This window comes from Leopardus geoffroyi, chromosome A1, assembly GCF_018350155.1.
Source record: "Leopardus geoffroyi isolate Oge1 chromosome A1, O.geoffroyi_Oge1_pat1.0, whole genome shotgun sequence".
In the NCBI taxonomy this organism is placed as follows: domain Eukaryota; kingdom Metazoa; phylum Chordata; class Mammalia; order Carnivora; family Felidae; genus Leopardus; species Leopardus geoffroyi.
Window position 1 is genome coordinate 159,026,230 of NC_059326.1, and position 12,010 is coordinate 159,038,239.

Sequence of the window (12,010 nt, forward strand, 5' to 3'; positions counted from 1 at the left end):
ATAAAATTAAGCATTAAATATTACATAATTGTAAGCCTTCAGCCTTGCCTGAACTTGTAAAGGAATAATGCTATATTTGTATTACATTTTGGTCTTATTTTATTTTGTTAGTAATTGTTAGCTTTTCTTCTGAAACTTGTTTTAAATTGAGTTTAGGCTGCATTCAGCAATGTCAAGAAAATTGATAATGTTTATATCTTAGCACCATGCAGTATATGATCTTACTAACTCTGTATTAATATTCCCACAGAAGGGTAAAAAAGGGGCTTTTAGCATTCACCCTTTGTTCAATAAATCAAACATAAACATGATCTGCACATGCCTTTTCAGCGAACTCTGCCATTTTATTGGTCTTTTATCTTGAAGGTTTATTGCTTTACATGGCTTAACATGATTGAGGGTCTCAACTGTTTCATCTAGGATGTTGAGGTTATGATGTCTCAGCTGGAGTGTATGAGAAAGTCAGAGCCTAAAACTCCCTGAGCATGTACAGTAGGTGCAGTGGATATGTTGGCATGATTCATTCCTTGGCACATGGACTTTGTTTTGCCTTCTAGTTTTTGAAATGCATTGCATTTCTGAATAATGAGCTAAAAATATTGGCTCTTTTCTGTGGATTATTTTGTCTTCCTGAGCCTAAAAACTTTGAACGACATACTAGCTCTTTTTTCAGCCTTTCCAATAGCAACTTGCAGGAAAGAACTGAAGTGATAGTTAAGAATTTATTAAAATCTAGTGATTTCAAGATGATTATGCAACAGAAAATTTTATTTATATTTTTAGAGTTTCTTTGTCATTTACTTCTGTCCCTTTTAACATGACTGTCAAATTTTGTTGTTTAAATGAGTATATAACTCTGTGAATAATGACTAAGTGCCTCCTTTTTGTTTTTCCTGCTAGAGAAATTGCTTAGGGAAGGGAAAAACACAATGCAAGCATAAGCAGGGGGCTGGACCCCAAAGATTAAGATGGCACTTAAGATGGGGTTGAAGATCTATGATCATGCTTTTAAATTATAATGTATTATACATACACTATTCTGATAAAACTATATATAAAAAAAAGACTAAAATTATTTGTTATGGCCATGAAACAACACAGGAGTCGCTGGGAAAGAGTAGTTAGTATGAGGCTGGTCTGGGCAGCCTGAACTAAATTTGTACCTAAATGACCCAGTGATGCACCACCTTGCTCTGCTCCCAAGGCAAGCATGATTTCTCTCCCCTTCCAGCCCCATTCTGCTACTCTGGTTTAAACATTTTGATGGCTTTCTACCACACTTTAAATACAATCTAAACTATCATTTTCCCCTCCCCAGTAGCACCCTAGTTAGGTGCTTCTCTAATGAATGCAGGGTTTTGTATGAGCTGTTCATACTGGATGTTAATGATTTACAGTGTAGCTTCCATTCACCTTTTAGCCTTTCCACTATAGCTTCACTTTTTTGTTCAAGCGGCCACCTTTGCCTGGTTACATTGTAGCCACATAATTTCTGGGATTGACTCCTGCCCGTGGGGTAGTTCTCAGTAGTCAAACCCAATACTGATACTGTCAATTTTTTGTTAGGCATTGATCTAGGTGCCCATGCTCAAGCCAGGCAATATAAATAATCCCTCAGTCATAGGGATTGAGCCAGGAATGGGCAAGTAACTTTATTCAGGTCAATGGCACACAGGAAAAGCTTTCTAGAGGTTTCCTTCCAACAAGAGACCATCTCTTCATTGTATATTCCAGGCAAAGCCTAGGATTTTGTCAACTCTGTTGCCTCAAGCTGAGAGTTGAGGTAGTCCCATAGATGGGACTCAGCCAATATCTTCCCTTCTTTTGTTTAAACTAGTTTTTGTTTTGTTTTGTTTGTTAGGGTAAAAGGTTCTTCTGCTTGGAATTTTTTCCTGAAGTTGTTAAATGTTTACTTCCTGCATGGTGTTGATCTCAGTTTAACTGCTGGTTTTTCAGACAGCCTTTCCTTGATACAGTCTAAGACACCCCTATCAGTCACTCTTTATCTAGATACCGTTTTGTTTTCTTAATAGCACTTAGTACTATTTTCTTATTCATTAGTGTATTTAATGTTTGATTCCTCAAATGTAAGCTCCATGAGAACAGCGAGTTTGTCCTCTCAATCACTGCTATATCTTTAGCAATTTGAAAAGTGTGTTCATCTATAGTAGATTCTCATTATTTGTTGAATCGATGGTTAAGTGGACCTATCAGATCCCAAACTTTTAGTTCAAATTCTGTGCTATATCCACTGTACTTTTTTGCCTGATGAGGAGAATGGTAACCACATGAGAAACAAAAAGAGATTCAACCGATCTTGTTGTTGACTGAAGGGGAAAAAAATAAACACTAAACCAATATCCAATATGTCAGTTAAAGTGTAAGAGTTTTTAATCTAAATCAAATGTATTTAAAATGTAGGACAGTAAGAATAAGGTATAGCATACACATGAAAAGAACGCAAGTGACTACACAGAGTGGGCATTGAATTCATATGTTTGTTCCATGATTGTAAATGACTTCTATCACAAAACTTTGTCTGCAATGAGTGGCTTATTACATGGCTGAGTTATAGAATCTAGGATTCTAAATATTCCAGTAGTAGATTTTAAGCCCAGAGATGGGCTTAGGAGAGGCAGTTTATCTATCATGTGATTACAGGCATGTCTTGGTACCAGAATGCCTGGGATTGAATTTCTAAAGTTAACCTACTAACTGCCTAACTTTGCTTAACTTCTCTGTGCCTTAGTATGTTCATCTGAAGATGTGGCTAATAGCTACTTGATACAGATACTGTAAGAATTATGTTAATCATACAGAAAGGAATGCTCTTTATTCTTGTAGTCTCTTTTTTAAAAATTGTCAATCTGTTATTGACACTTCAGTAAAACAATACAATGAATTACTAAATAAAAAGGTACGTAATGGTCTCCGTTCCGAAAAATGGATTGTGGGGCACCTGAGTGGCTTAGTTGGTTCAGTGTCTGACTCTTGATTTCAACTCCAGTCATGATCCCAGGGTCATGGGATTAAGCCCCAAGTCGTGCCCTATGCTGGATATGGAGCCTGCTTGAAATTCTCTCTCCACTTTCCCTCTGCCTTTGCCCTGCACACATGCAAGGCACATGTGCAAGGCACATGTACAAGGCACATATCCATATCTGCAATTCATACTGAATTGCTAATGACCACCCTTTAACCCTAGTGTGAAAAGAAAACAGTAAGTGGCATATTATGTTTTGCATAATATTGTCCAGTATTGCAGGGCACACTTCATTTGAGAGGGTGGACCTAGAAAGATTGGTCTACTACCTACAGACAAATAGTAAACGCACATGTGAGTGACTGAGAGTGGGGAGAGGTGGTCAGAACCCTGTCATTAACTCCCTCAAAGTTGGTATGTTTCCTTGTTACAACTCACTGGGTCAACAGTATTTTTAAAATACTGTAAATATATTAAACAGTAAACAACTAAAATTTTAGGGTAGGGAGATGTTTCTCAAGGGTATTTTGCAGGCATTATCTTCTTTCCTGAAGGCAATAGGTATAACTTACATTCAGGGCAAGGTGTACCCACCTTTCAGACTTAAAGACAACTGGCTTCAACCCCTTTCTAACTATGGGACCAAGACACCTCTTTATACCTCATTTCTGATACCGTTATAATAATAATGTTAACTCATTTGTGTTACAGTTATAATAATAATGCTTTCCCCATAAAGTTGTAATCAATGTTAAGCTAATATATCGTAGCTAATATCTATCAGAACTATACCTGCAATAAAATAAACAGTTGGAGGATACTCTATCCATGAACAATAAAATTTCAAACAAAGGCCATTTATGATTAATCACTTCTTTATTGATTTTAAAAAGCAGTATATCCAAGTCTCAAGCTAATCTCACATTGTTAAACACCATCAGAAATTGTGAAATCCTTACAACAAGTAAAATGGCATCATCTTGCAATGGAGAAATTACCCTGAATGATGTGGTAGTGTGAAATCGCAGGATTCTGGAAGCAGAATAAACCAGACATAGTGCAGAAAGTTAACGAACAGAGCTTAGATGCTCTGAGCACACAGTTCTTCACAGAAATCTGTGCAGGAGACTGTGGCAGTCGTTTAAAGATTGCAGGGGAGAAATAGGGCTTAACTTGAAAGAACATACAAGGTGATGGGGGGGCGGAACACAATAAATTAACACTGTTGAACTAGATTTGAGTAGCAATTCAGAGACAACCATATAGGATCGTAAACAGTTACTTACCTTCAAATGGAATACTGTTTGGAAGGTGGATAATTTCAGGCTATGGTAATTGGGATAGCTGCTGTATTCTGCGTAAACAGCCATATGTTTTTATTGTGAATAAAATCCTCCAGACACACACACGTACTTTTACTTGAGTCTGTCTTTTTACATATCCCTAGAACTGAGCTGAAATCAAAAGTCAGATGTTTAACCAACTGAGCCATCCAGGCACCCCTAAACCATGGTATCTTTTTAAACCTAGAAGCTCCATAAGAAGCATCACAGTATAATAGTCAAGCAATTTTTTAAATGCCTTTTGATGTAGAATTTGAGGCAAGTTTTCTTGAACTACATGTACAATATTGAAAGGCAGTATAATTTTTCTGGGAATGTTGAACATAGTCCAATCTTAAAGTGGCTGAATGTCAATTTAGGTGTGCAACATAACTTTATACACAGTGAAATCTTTTAAAAGTTTAAGGTTAAAAATTAACACCTTTTCAGATTTGAAGCCCATCAGGATGTCAACATTTTATAGTTGCCAATTCCCTTTAACATAGTGTTGGAGGAGCGTGGCATTAATTAAAGCTTTGTTATTTATTTCATCAATCTATGGACTTTGCAAGTTTGAAGCTAATTAGTCAGATTTCATGGTGGTTCTGTGAGGAGGATTAAGACCATGTTACTCAATTCAACTTGTGACTTGTTAGCACCATGTGATTAGAATGCTAGTCAGTCAGTTTATGTTACCATTTGGGGAGAAAAATGTCCTGAGCCATTTATATAAAATGTTGTTTTAAGAACTTAATTGAAAAATCTGTGGCATTTTCAAGCCAGTATTCTGAAGTAGCACATTCTGTCTTTGAGAATGATTTCTCAGTGGGACCTGATTTCCAGTGCAGCTACATAAGGATGTTAGCCAAGTCTTCTGGCAGTAACAGATGAGATTAAACACATTTTTCATGAAGTGTATTTATCTACAGGACCAAACATACTGTGAGCAAATATATTCTTTACTCACTTAAACTTGAGCCCCCTGGAGTGCTCAAAACCTTATTCTCTGTGTCCTTTGAAGAATGTGCTAATTAAAGAGGTTAGAGTCAGTATAGTCTTTTTTTTTTTTTTTTTTAATAATAACCACTAACAATGTAAATGATAAAAAGTAATCCTAAATGATTTCAATTTACTTTTGGTAAGATGGATAATTATTAGTTCTGAACCAGAAGTATTTACACCTTCGCAAATGAGTTAGCAGTAAAGAATATTAAGATCTGTTGCACCCGTATGAGAGGTTTCCATTCTATTTGAAGATTAATCAGAGGAATGCAGATTGTCAAAATGGATAAAAAAGGAACTTTATGTTGTCTTTTAAACACAAAGATTCAGACAAATAAAAAAATAAAAGAATGGAAAATACGTGCTGTGGAAATAGTATTATGTGGTTCGATTAAACCACATAGAGTAAAGTTAATCCAGGAGTACTGCCAGAGATATAGGGAGGCACATAATACATGGGTTTTAAAATTACTGAAATAACTTAAGGGACAAATACAGGCCATATAATAAAAAGATAATCAGGAAACCTAACTGTAAATACATGTGTACTTAACAGAGTTTCAAAGTAATGAACTTACACACACACACACACAAACACACACACACACACACAAAAACTGACAGAAATAAAAATAGAGACTTTAATACCCTTCTCTCAATCATTAAAAATAAAAAGCAGTCTATAAAATAATGGAACAACACTGTCAATGACCTTAACCTAATTCTCATTTATGGAACACGACCATCAACAACTACAGAATACATATTATTCTTACAAGCTCATTGGATATTCAATAATATAGACCATATATTGAACCATAAGAATAGTGCCAATACATTCCAAAAGACTGAAATCATGCAGAGTATGTTCTTTGACTATAACAAAATGAGAAATAGGAAAACCCCAATTTTTTTTGTCAAACAAAACACTGCTAATCAGCACATGGGTCAAAGAAGACATCACAAAGGAAACTTAGAATAAATGAAACTACCTTATAATAAAGAGACAAAATATCAAAAATTGTAGAATGCTGCTATAACAGTGTTTATAGTGAAACACTATATAGCTTTAAAAGCTCAGATTCAAATAGGAAAGGTTTAAAAACAATGGTGTAAATCTATACCTTAAGAAACTGGAGAATGAAAGTAATTTAAACCCAAAGTGAGGAAAAGAAAGAAAATAAAGGTAAGAGCATAAAGCAATGAAATAAAAAATAAAAAACTGAGAAGATTAACAAAACCCATCTAGAATTTTCATAGCATGCTTTGTGCATTCACGTCTCCAGAATGAATTGATCCACGTGCAATATATTGTGAAGTTACATATGTACCCAGAATAACATGAATGATTCATTCATGCTACTTTTGAAAGATAACAGCATTATTTGATATGATGTTAACTTGACAGTTTATTGAGCCCTTATAATGTGCTGACATATTCAAACACACTTACTCTTTTTTTTTTTCTTTTTAATGTTTTTATTTCTTTTGAAGGGCCAGGCAGAGGGAGGGAGAGGGATAAGCCTAAGCAGGCTCCACACAGTCAGTGCACAGCCTGATGCAGGGCTCTATCTCATGAATCATGAAATCATGACCTGGGCCCAAATCAAGAGGTGGATGCTTAGGCAACTGAGCCATCAATGTGCCCCAAACACACTTATTCTTAATAGCAGTGCTGTAAAGCTTGTGTCCTTTTCATTTGATGTGTGAGGAAGCCAAATCTTGAAGGACTGAAGTAGTTTTGCCAAAACCACACAGTAAGTGGTAGAAACAGGATTTAAAATAAGGACTGATCTGACCTCCACACCTGCACCCCTTTTTCCACATAGCTGTCTTGATAGTTGTGTAAGTTATTTATATATTTGTTGGTCTTTCTCTTTTTATTACAGTTCTTCTTACAGCTCTTTTGTTATCAGTAGGTTTAGGCTCTCTTGGACACTTTATTTTTACCATATAGTTTAGTTATTCGTTTAATTTGTTTTAAATCTGAAGTTAAATATACTTAATATGGAGTACTTTAGAACTTTATTATTGTACATTTAATATTTACTTTGTTATCTGCGTACTTTCCTAATGTCAAAATTGACCGTAACTTTTCTGAGTCACTACAAATAAGATTTTAAATCTTTAAAAAAGAGGACTGTTTGTTAAATGATAAAAATAGTCAATTGGAGAAAAAAAAACGATATTCTACAAATGAAAACATTTTGCATGTTTTTATTTTAGTAATTTAATTATATGACTAAAGTGTCTGAACCTTGGCGTTACTTGTTTTTCTACGCTGCAAAAGCACCCAGGCTTACATGTCTTCCAGTTTTCTATACCAAGTCATCTCACCCTCTAAAATACATTGTCTGCCTTTGTTGATGGTTTCAAAATATTTGAATGTTTACATAGTATTTGCTGTGATAAGTGCTTTATACTCATTGTCTCCTATAATTCTTATTATGGTCTTTAAATACGTAGAATTATCCCTATTTTATACATCAGAAACAGGCCCGGGTTATACAAATGGAAACTCAAGAACCAGTGTTTAGTTAGTTGAGATCCTCTTGATGCAAATCTTGTCCTCTTAATTTTGTAGGTACATTATTCAATTTTGTAAAAGATTTTTTTGGAGCTTCACTTCATTTCCTGCCCCAAAACATAACATAGCCTCCCCCATTATCAACATTCTCCACTGGAGATGTAGATTTGTTACAGTTGGTGGACCTACACACTGGCTTATCATAACCACCCAAAGTCCCTAGTTTATATTATGGTTCACTGTTGGTGTTCTATATTCTGTTGGTTTGGAAAAATACATAATGATATATATTCATCCTTATAATATCATACAGGGTTTTACTACCCTGAAAATACTGTGTTCTGCCTAGTCATCCACCTCCTTACACCCTTGCTCACTGGCAATGACTGATCATTTTATTTTCATAGTTTTGCCTTTTCCAAAATGTCACATAGTTGGAATCATAAAGTATATTACCTTTTCAGGTTGACTTTTTCACTTAATAATAGTTATTAAAGTTTCTTCCATGTCTTCATAGCTTGATAGCTCATTTCAGTGATGAATAATCTTCTATTTCTAGATATTCAGAGTTTATCCATTTACCTACTGAAGGACATCTTGGTCACTTCCAATTTTTGGCAGTTATGAATAGTGTTGCTATAACTCATGAGCAGGTTTTTGTGTGAATTTAATTTTTCAGGTCCTTTAGGTAAATCCCAAGGAGCATGATTGTTGGATCATATGAAAAGTAAGGTTAGTTTTACAAGAAATAGTTTTCTACATTATTGGATTTTGATATACTGCACACAAAGAATGATTGACAACTTGAGGCTATTTAGATGCATCATTTTATTTTCTGGAAGTATTTAGAGGAATGAAAAGCAAGTTGCTACCCTGGTAAACACCCCAGTTAACACCCTGGTGAAAACTAAAGCAGGTTTTAAAATTAAATTCTCATGATGAGTGTTTGTGATAGTATCTTATTACTGTGATTGTGACTCAAAATGTAGCTTAAGTGTAAAATACCAATAGTATTTTTCAAACACTTGAAAATAATTCAATAGTGCATAGTTTGTCACTTAGTGAGCTTACTGACTCTGAGGGACAAGGCAGCTTCATAAGGGAATTAGTAGTTGGCTGAAAGTTTTCACAACCACAGTCCTGGAAGCTTGAAATTCAGAAGTATAATTTTGTTGTAGTTGAATTTTGAACTTTGCTAAAAATCACACTATTTTCTTTGCATCTGTGCAAAATACTGTACTCATTGAAGGTAAAACAGATAAGTTTTTATTTTAAATAAGTTAGTTTTCTAGTTACATGTGAATGTGTTGTGGTCAAATGGCCAATTATCTTGCATTTATTAAGTAACTGAAATACCTTAAAATATTTTTCTTTCTTCATACTAAACTTACCAGTGTACAATTAATCATGCAGTTATAAATGATTGGGTTGAATTCTTGACTTTCTTTTTAAATTATAAAATAGATACAGGAGATCATATAAAATTAATGCATACCTTAGTGAATTATCAAAAGTGTTCCAGGGGCACCTGGGTGGCTCAGTCGCTTGAGCCTCTGACTTCAGCTCAGGTCACCATCTCATGGTTCGTGAGTTTGAGCTCCATGTAGGGCTCTGTGCTGACAGCTCAGAGCCCAGAGCCTGCTTTGGATTCTGTGTTTCCCTCTCAGTCTGGTCCTCCCCCACTCATGCCTGTCTCTGTCTCTCTCTCTTTCTCACTTGCTCTCTCTCTCTTTCTCTCTCTCTCTCTCTCAAAATAAGCATCATTTTTTTTTAAAGTATTCTAGTAACCACAATTCACATTAAGGAATCAATTCTTGTTCAGACAACCTATGTCTTCCATGTCCCTTATCCCATTCATATCTGCCTGTTTCCCATCAAAATTAACTTATATTCTGACTTTTTAGAAATCCCTCCTTTGCACTTAGTTTTTTTTTTTTTTTAGTGCCAATGGGTATATCCTTAGGTCCTCTACCTTAGTCTTGCTCATTAAAAAGAAAAAAGCAAAAACAAATACAAAAAAACAACTCAATACACCCTTTAAGTAATCCAAAGATTGCCCTTCTATCACTTTCTTTTCAATTTATCTTAGAACATCCTAGCCTGTTTGATTTGTACAGTTTCTCATATTTGATACATGTTCCTGATTGCATACTTCCAGTATAGTTCAATTTGTTTTTCTATTTTGTTTTCTTTTTCTCCTCTGTATTACCATATGGGGACCTGATCCTCAGGTTTGATCAGACACAGGTTGAGTCCCTTTGGCAAGGTTTTGTTTTAAATCAAGAGGCACAAATTGATTGGCTGTCTATGATGGTAGTGATCATTGATGCTCAATTTAGATTTAATGTTGCAAAATGCTGATAGTCCAATTTTATAATTTCTTTTAAATTGAATATACTACCTTAATATAAAGCTAAACAGCTTCACCTATTTGGTTATCTAGTGGTATAGTTCATTTAAAAAAAAGGTAGGATAATGCTTTTTTTTTCCTTCTAACCGTTTTTAAGATGACTTTTATTTTATTTTTCAATATTTTAAAAAATGTTTATTCATTTTTAAGTCCCAGAGAGAGAGGGAGACAAAGAATCTGAAGCAAGCTCCAGGCTCTAAGCTGTCAGCACAGAGCCCAATGTGGGGCTGGAACTCACAAACTGTGAGATCATGACCTGAGCCGAAGTCTGACGCTCAACCGACTGAGCCAGCCAGGCACCCTTATAGTGACTTTTAAAACGATACATTGGTTTCCTATTGTCCTCTTAAAGTGATAGTTTATTAAGAGTGTCATTATGAATTGTAATATATTTTACTAGTGTAAATCTTATCCTTATTGAAACTAAAATTTTGTGCAATGGAAGTCTCTTTAAGTTGTTTGTTGAGTTCTTTGCACATGTTTTTGACTGTTTCTTGCTACAGGACTGAACAAGATGTTCCAGGACTATCTTGGACATTTCTTACCCCAGACCTGGAAAGATTGTGATTCAAGGCTATATTCTGGGCACTAGGAATTCTCATTCCTCCTGGGTTGGTCATTGTGCTATACCTTTTTAGGGAAAAGAGGTTATCCAGTAAAAATAAAATAATTGAGAAGGTTCATATCAAATACTCTGTTTAAATTCAAGTGTTTGTACTTAAATTTTTCTGTTGCTTCTGTATTTTCCACTGAGAATACTGGTTCTCAAGGACAAGAATAAAGATACAATATCTCTAAATAACTCATTTGCTTTATCCCATATTACACATAAAGCATACTCAGAAAAATATTAATGCAACTACCATCAATTGTATTTTTGCATTTGTTCTCCCCATATTCTTCCCTCCTTTTATTTTATATATACACACACACACACACACACACACACACACACACACACACACATACACACACACACATAGAGAGAGAGAGAGAGAGAGAGAGAACCAAGCGGGGGAGGGGTAAAGAGAGCAAGAGAGGGAATCTCAAGCAGGCTCTGTGCCATCAGAGCAGAGCCTGACATGGGACTCAAACTCATGAACTGTGAGATCATGACCTGGGCCAAAATCAAGAGTTGGATGCTTAACCAACTGACCTACCCAGGTGCCCCCTTCTCTCCTTAAAAAAAAAAAAAGTTTTTAGGGGCGCCTGGGTGGCGCAGTCGGTTAAGCGTCCGACTTCAGCCAGGTCACGATCTCGCGGTCCGTGAGTTCGAGCCCCGCGTCGGGCTCTGGGCTGATGGCTCAGAGCCTGGAGCCTGTTTCCGATTCTGTGTCTCCCTCTCTCTCTGCCCCTCCCCCGTTCATGCTCTGTCTCTCTCTGTCCCAAAAATAAATAAACGTTGAAAAAAAAAAAATTAAATAAAAAAAAAAAAGTTTTTAAACAGTCATTATTATTATTGTTCCCTCCCTCTTAAACCCCAGTGAGCATTAGTTCTATAGGTAACCATGAGAATTTATTTTGAGAGCTATTGAATCACTTTGGCTGACTGAGTTTTATTCTGTAAGAGTCCTCAGAAAAAGTTCATGGGAGCAATAGTATCTGAATCTTTTGCTCGTTCATAAGATTTTTTTCTATATTCTTTGTAATTGAAATTCAATTTCTCTGATTATCAAATCTTTGTATATTCCTTATTTATCTTAAATATGTTACTCTGTTTTCTTAGGACATGGAAACATTGATGTTGAAAGATGATTATTTTTCTT